Here is an 8,303-nt window from a genome sequence, read left to right as displayed (position 1 = left end):
AAGCTGACTCTGGTAACCAGTGGTGAAGCTGACTCTGGTAACCACTAGTGAAGCTGACTCTGGTAACCACTGGTGAAGCTGACTCTGGTAACCAATAGTGAAGCTGACTCTGGTAACCACTGGTGAAGCTGACTCTGGTAACCAGTGGTGAAGCTGACTCTGGTAACCAGTGGTGAAGCTGACTCTGGTAACCACCAGTGAAGCTGACTCTGGTAACCACTGGTGAAGCTGATTCTGGTAACCACTAGTGAAGCTGACTCTGGTAACCACTAGTGAAGCTGACTCTGGTAACCAATAGTGAAGCTGACTCTGGTAACCACTGGTGAAGCTGACTCTGGTAACCAATAGTGAAGCTGACTCTGGTAACCAATAGTGAAGCTGACTCTGGTAACCACTGGTGAAGCTGACTCTGGTAACCAATAGTGAAGCTGACTCTGGTAACCAATAGTGAAGCTGATTCTGGTAACCACGACTGGAGCTGATTCTGGTAACCAATAGTGACGCTGACTCTGGTAACCACGACTGGAGCTGATTCTGGTAACCACCAGTGAAGCTGACTCTGGTTACCAATAGTGAAGCTGACTCTGGTAACCACTAGTGGAGCTTACTCTGGTAACCACGACTGAAGCTGATTCTGGTAACCACTAGTTAAGCTGACTCTGGTAACCAATAGTGAAGCTGATTCTGATAACCACTAGTGAAGCTGACTCTGGTAACCACTAGTGAAGCATGTGGTTTACATACGGAATTATAAGATATTTGCTTTTACCACGACTCTTGTTTCTGTTTACTTACTTTGTATTTGCTTTAAAGTATAATTTCACTAAGAACTGTCCCTGTTTTAAAGCATAATTTCACTAAGAACTGTCCCTGTTTTAAAGTATAATTTTACTAAGAACTGTCCCATAATTTCACTAAGAACTGTCCCTGTTTTAAAGCATAATTTCACTAAGAACTGTCCCTGTTTTAAAGTATAATTTTACTAAGAACTGCCCCATAATTTCACTAAGAACTGTCCCTGTTTTAAAGTATAATTTCACTAAGAACTGTCCCTGTTTTAAAGTATAATTTCACTAAGAACTGCCCGTTTTAAAGCATAATTTTACTAAGAACTGCCCCTGTTTTAAAGTATAATTTCACTAAGAACTGTCCCTGTTTTAAAGTATAATTTCACTAAGAACTGCCCCTGTTTTAAAGTATAATTTCACTAAGAACTGTCCCTGTTTTAAAGCATAATTTCACTAAGAACTGCCCCTGTTTTAAAGTATAATTTCACTAAGAACTGTCCCTGTTTTAAAGTATAATTTCACTAAGAACTGTCCCTGTTTTAAAGTATAATTTTACTAAGAACTGCCCCTGTTTTAAAGTATAATTTCACTAAGAACTGCCCTGTTTTAAAGTATAATTTCACTAAGAACTGTCCCTGTTTTAAAGTATAATTTCACTAAGAACTGTCCCTGTTTTAAAGTATAATTTTACTAAGAACTGCCCCTGTTTTAAAGTATAATTTCACTAAGAACTGCCCCTGTTTTAAAGTATAATTTCACTAAGAACTGTCCCTGTTTTAAAGTATAATTTCACTAAGAACTGTCCCTGTTTTAAAGTATAATTTTACTAAGAACTGCCCCTGTTTTAAAGTATAATTTTACTAAGAACTGCCTCTGTTTTAAAGTATAATTTCACTAAGAACTGTCACTGTTTTAAAGCATAATTGCACTAAGAACTGCCCCTGTTTTAAAGTATAATTTCAGTAAGAACTGCCTCTGTTTCTGTGCCTGTAAACTGTTGTAAAATAACAACAATCCAGTTTTATTGTACAGTCACGTGATACAACCAGTGGCTGTATTCTGTGATAGATTTTTTAGGTTGAGTATTCATAAAGAAACTTAACTGAATGGACGACAACATGTTGTCTTGAGGTCAGCGTGTGATGTCTACAACACCACACGGTTGTACATCTTGGTCTAAAGTCTCTATCAAGAAGGCCACTACTGACTGCAAAGTGTCAGCGAAAATTTCAAACGCGCATCCAAAAAATTCATCGTAGACGACTAGTGGAAATCTCACAAAACATTAAAAATTCATCGTAGACGACTGGTGGAAATCTCACAAAACATTAAGATCCATTCTAATCACCACCAACTCTTGGGCTATTTTTTTACCATCGAATAGTGGGATTGACCGGAACATTATAATGACCCGACGGCTGAAAGGGTGAGTATGTTTGGTATGACGGAGATTCGAATCCACGACGAGTCGAGCGCCCTAACCACCTGGCCAGTATATGGTTTTCATTCATTTCTACCAAGACTTTTTGAACCTTCATGGTTTTGTAGCATCGTAAATAAAGTCCAGTAGTGTTACACATACACGGTTCGGAGCGAAGAGAAATAACTTTAACCTCTGACTACCATCTAGGACATTAAATACAAATATCCACTACGACTCATCTAGTTGTCACAGACTCATCTGAAGACTTGAACTGTCGTGTTTCTACGACAGACAATTATTAAACTTCTAGTCAAATTCCTTTTTAGATCAAAATTAAAAATCAACCCAATAATGAGGACGGTTAGTTAAATATACAGCTCTTAGTTAAAAAGATACAAATGTTTCATCAGATGGGTGACCTAAGTGTTATCGTATTCAGCCCCAAACCCATTAATACCTCAATGTTCAAATGGCTTAGGATATTTATATGTTAATTATAAACCCATATACAAAGTTAAAAACACCAAATAATCTTAACTAATAATAGCGCTACGAAAACAGAAATATAAAAAATAGGTAAGTTAAACATTCTAACAGATAGTGTTAACGAAAGTAAACTTTTAATAAACAAGCTACACTGCACTTACATTGTAACCAGTTTTCAAAACACCACAGAACGTCCAATTTGATTCGCAATTCTACGAAAAGTGCTGTTTGTTTTTATATTCCCAGTGTAACAAAGATGAAAACTAGTGTTTATTTTATTGTTTTCGTTTCTTCTTAAGCACAAAGCTAATTAGGACGTAAAAACATAAATTACTTGGTTTAAATGTTGGGCCGTTAAGGACCATTATGATAAAGTATTTTACTGAGGTACTTACCGAAAGATACACATATATCCTAGGTATTATCTGGGTTAATATAGCACCATCGTGGAAAAATACATCGTTCTATTAAGTTTTCTATGTGCCTCCTTCCTGTAGTTTTTTTTAATAATAATATCCATAGTTTTGTAAGATGCGTTGCCTAAGAAATGTTGACATTTTTTGATTTATTTTAACAAATATTGACAAGAGAGGCTTGATAAACTAAACCGCCAATCGACTTATAGAAAAAATTCAATTTATACTTCTGACAGTTTAATCGCACCCTTTTACTACACGTGGGCTAAACAGGGCTGTGGTAAAGAGATGTTGCCAGAAGGTTCTGGATAAAATTACAAATGGAACAGAATTTTATTTCTGTCTGCTCAATCTGTCAATTCATAGCGGTTACTCTGGTAAAAAGGTGAACTTTTAAAGATTTACCTCACCTTTTATTTTGTATTAAATGTAGTTTTTCTTCCTCTCTCTCTCCAGTTAGCATGCTACCACTTTCACAACAGTTTTATCCGGATTGATTGGCCAAGAGGTGTAATTTTACCGTTTAAAGAACGAACAGTTAACTGGCTACTTATCAAAACCTTCATCAAACTCTTAGGGTTTCCCGCCTTCAGGTTTCTTTCATTTTCTTCCTGATAGACTTTTACAACCAAGAATAATCTTACCTTTTCATGTGTAACACATTCTGAATCCTGTTTTTTAGGTTTAAAACTAATCTTACCTTTTCATGTGTTACACATTCTGAATCCTGTTTTTTAGGTTTAAAACTAATCTTACCTTTTCATGTGTTACACATTCCGAGTCCTGTTTTTTAGGTTTGATAGTAATCTTACCTTTTCATGTGTTACACATTCTGAATCATGTTTTTTAGGTTTAATAGTAATCTTACCTTTTCATGTGTTACACATTCTGAATCCTGTTTTCTAGGTTTAAAAGTAATCTTACCTTTTCATGTGTTACACATTCCGAGTCCTGTTTTTTAGGTTTGATAGTAATCTTACCTTTTCATGTGTTACACATTCTGAATCCTGTTTTCTAGGTTTAATAGCAATCTTACCTTTTCTTGTGTTACACATTCTGAGTCATGTTTTCTAGGTTTAAAAGTAATCTTACCTTTTCATGTCTTACACATTCTGAATCCTGTTTTTTAGGATTTATAGTAATCTTACCTTTTCATGTGTTACACATTGTGAGTCATGTTTTCTAGGTTTACAAGTAATCTTACCTTTTCATGTGTTACACATTCTGAATCCTGTTTTTTAGGTTTTATAGTAATCTTACCTTTTCATGTGTTACACATTCCGAGTCCTGTTTTTTAGGTTTGATAGTAATCTTACCTTTTCATGTGTTACACATTCTGAATCATGTTTTTTAGGTTTAATAGTAATCTTACCTTTTCATGTGTTACACATTCTGAATCCTGTTTTCTAGGTTTAAAAGTAATCTTACCTTTTCATGTGTTACACATTCCGAGTCCTGTTTTTTAGGTTTGATAGTAATCTTACCTTTTCATGTGTTACACATTCTGAATCCTGTTTTCTAGGTTTAATAGCAATCTTACCTTTTCATGTGTTACACATTGTGAGTCATGTTTTCTAGGTTTACAAGTAATCTTACCTTTTCATGTGTTACACATTCTGAATCCTGTTTTTTAGGTTTTATAGTAATCTTACCTTTTCATGTGTTACACATTCTGAATCCTGTTTTTTAGGTTTTATAGTAATCTTACCTTTTCATGTGTTACACATTCCGAGTCCTGGTTTTTAGGTTTGATAGTAATCTTACCTTTTCATGTGTTACACATTCCGAGTCCTGTTTTTTAGGTTTAATAGTAATCTTACCTTTTCATGTGTTACAAATTCTCAATCCTGTTTTTTAAGTTTAATAGTAATCTTACCTTCTCATGTGTTACACATTCCGAGTCCTGTTTTTTCGGTTTGATAGTAATCTTACCTTTTCATGTGTTACACATTCCGAGTTCTGTTTTTTAGGTTTGATAGTAATCTTACCTTTTCATGTGTTACACATTCTGAATCCTGTATTTTAGATTTAATCGTAATCTTACCTTTTTATGTGTTACACATTCTGAATTCTGTTTTTAGGTTTAATAGTAATCTTACCTTTTCATGTTACACATTCTGAATCCTGTTTTTAGGTTTAATAGTAATCTTACCTTTTCATGTTACACATTCCGAGTCCTATTTTTTAGGTTTGATAGTAATCTTACCTTTTCATGTGTTACACATTCTGAATCCTGTATTTTAGATTTAATCGTAATCTTACCTTTTTATGTGTTACACATTCTGAATTCTGTTTTTTAGGTTTAATAGTAATCTTACCTTTTCATGTTACACATTCTGAATCCTGTTTTTTAGGTTTAATAGTAATCTTACCTTTTCATGTTACACATTCCGGGTCCTATTTTTTAGGTTTGATAGTAATCTTACCTTTTCATGTGTTACACATTCTGAATCCTGTTTTTTAGGTTTGATAGTAATCTTACCTTTTCATGTGTTACACATTCCGAGTCCTAGTTTTTAGGTTTGATAGTAATCTTACCTTTTCATGTGTTACAATTCTGAATCCTGTTTTTTAGGTTTAATAGTAATCTTACCTTTTCATGTGTTACACATTCTGAATCCTGTTTTTTAGGTTTGATAGTAATCTTACCTTTTCATGTGTTACACATTCTGAGTCCTGTTTTTTAGGTTTGATAGTAATCTTACCTTTTCATGTGTTACACATTCTGAATCCTGTTTTTTAGGTTTGACAGTAATCTTACCTTTTCATGTGTTACACATTCCGAGTCCTGTTTTTTAGGTTTAATAGTAATCTTACCTTTTCATGTGTTACACATTCTGAATCCTGTTTCCCAGGTTTAATAGTAATCTTACCTTTTCATGTGTTACACATTCTGAATCCTGTTTTCCAGGTTTAATAGTAATCTTACCTTTTCATGTGTTACACATTCTGAATCCTGTTTTTTAGGTTCGATAGTAATAATCTTACCTTGACACAGATTTCTCTGTCATCGAGTGTTTAAGCCTATTATAAATCACGAATGACATGTTGCTAGACGTATTCGTGTTCTAGAATGGTTCCGGATGTTACTAGTTCGAAATTTCTGTGCACGTTTAGTCTTAAAGAGTTATCTGTTGTGAACAACAACTTCAACAGTCTCAACACGAGGACGATGAACGATATAAAACAGCTTTTGACTTTTGGTTACATGTAGTTTCAGTAACCACTTATAAGTGTTATTTTGTGTTTATTATGTCTTCCATACAACTGACTTGAGTATCGCAACGTTCATAACTAATGAATTTCAATCACGTAACTGTTATTGTTATAATAATACTATAACAAAATTTTAGACGTGTTTATCACTGGTTGACTTATGTCACAAATATCAGGCCTACAATGACATCGGTTATCAAAACATTTTTTTTATCTATATTATTGTACAGAGAACGATTTCATAACGTTTTACATACATCGAAAGTGTTCGCACTCAAATATGCATTCTTACAACCCGTGGTGGGCAGAGCACAGACAGCCCATTGTAAAGCTTTGTGCTTAATTCTAAATAAAACAAAGCATTGTCACAAAATTCCTACAGAATTACAATGCTGCGAAGATCAATATATTTTGTTTTTAATATTTTCCTTCGCTAGAAGTAACGCAAAGTCCAGTCTACTCAGTAAAAGAGAAAACGTTGTCTTTCGTCTGCTACCAGTCATACGGGCCCGGCATGGCCAAGCGTCTTAAGGCGTGCGACTCGTAATCTGAGGGTCGTGGGTTCGCATCCCTGTCGCGCCAAACAGGCTTGCCCTTTCAGCCGTGGGGGCATTATAATGTGACGGTCAATCCCACTATTCGTTGGTAAAAGAGTAGCCCAAGAGTTGGCGGTGGGTGGTGATGACTAGCTACCTTCCCGCTAGTCTTACACTGCTAAATTAGCCTAGCACAGATAGCCCTCGAGTAGCTTTGTGCGAAATTCAAAACAAACAATCAAACAAAACCAGCCCTACAAGTTCACCGAGCGATAGGCTTAACTCGCAAGTAATTCTAAACGGCAAGTTGCGTTTAAATATTTTTTTGTATCTACGACACAAATCCAAAACTCGTTGGTTAACACAGTCGGTCAAAAACACCGAAAAACATCCACTAAGTGATATTATAATTTGGATTTTACAGAGCCTCAAGGAACGTCAAGTTGAAGCTACACGAGGGCTATCTGCGTTAGTCGTCCTTAATTTTGCAGTGTAAGACTAGAGGGAAGGCAGCTGGTCATCACTATCCACTGCCAACTCTCACCCAAATTTACCAACAAAAATTGGGATTGACCGTAACTTTATAACGCCCTCACGGCTGAAAGGGCGAACATGTTTGGTGGGACGGGAATTCGAACCCGTGATCCTCAGATTTTAAGTCGAGCGCCTTAACCACCTGGCCATGTCGGGCCAAAAACCATTAGTCCAGAAATGACTAGGAATAAGGAATAACATATTACAAAGACAAGTTTAACAAATTTAGTTAGAAACGATAAACGTAAGAATGATATTAACACTAAATCTACAGTTTCTTTGTTCAAATGTTCCAGTGACTGTTTAACTTGCGAAACCTCCACCACTAGATGTCGACTCTGATTTGATAACAACTCCTCTATTATCATTTGTATATCAAAGCGCAAAACTACACAATCTTTGGTCTGTTCACTGTTGGTATCGAACCCAAATTTTAAGCATGATAAATTTACAGTTTCCACTGAGTCACTGGAGAGCATGCGTATATATTGTCTTTTTACTTGTAGCATTACAACGATGCTAAACAAGAGATATATTACTTTGTAGAACGCCACGTGTATCATTTATTAACAACAGACATGTTTCTTTCCAGAACACTAGGGTTATGTTTTATTAACAAGACACGTGTTCCCTTGTAGAACACCAGGGGTATTTTTAATTTAACAATACATATGTTCCCTTACAGAATACCAGGATTGTTTTGTTGTTTTAAATTATTAAAACATATGTTCCCTTGTGAATCACTTGGAGTATTGTCAAGTGTTTGAAATCAAAACAAGAACTCTCGCCTGTAAACAACAATTTAGTTACAATAAACGCGTTTATTTCAGGATATTTGCCCAAAGCCACAGAAATAGTTAAATGTGTACAGCTGTTTAATTTATAGACAAGAGGTAAGGCCACT

This window comes from Tachypleus tridentatus, chromosome 3 (assembly GCF_004210375.1).
Source record: "Tachypleus tridentatus isolate NWPU-2018 chromosome 3, ASM421037v1, whole genome shotgun sequence".
Classification (NCBI taxonomy): Eukaryota; Metazoa; Arthropoda; class Merostomata; order Xiphosura; family Limulidae; genus Tachypleus; species Tachypleus tridentatus.
This window is presented reverse-complemented; position numbering follows the sequence as displayed.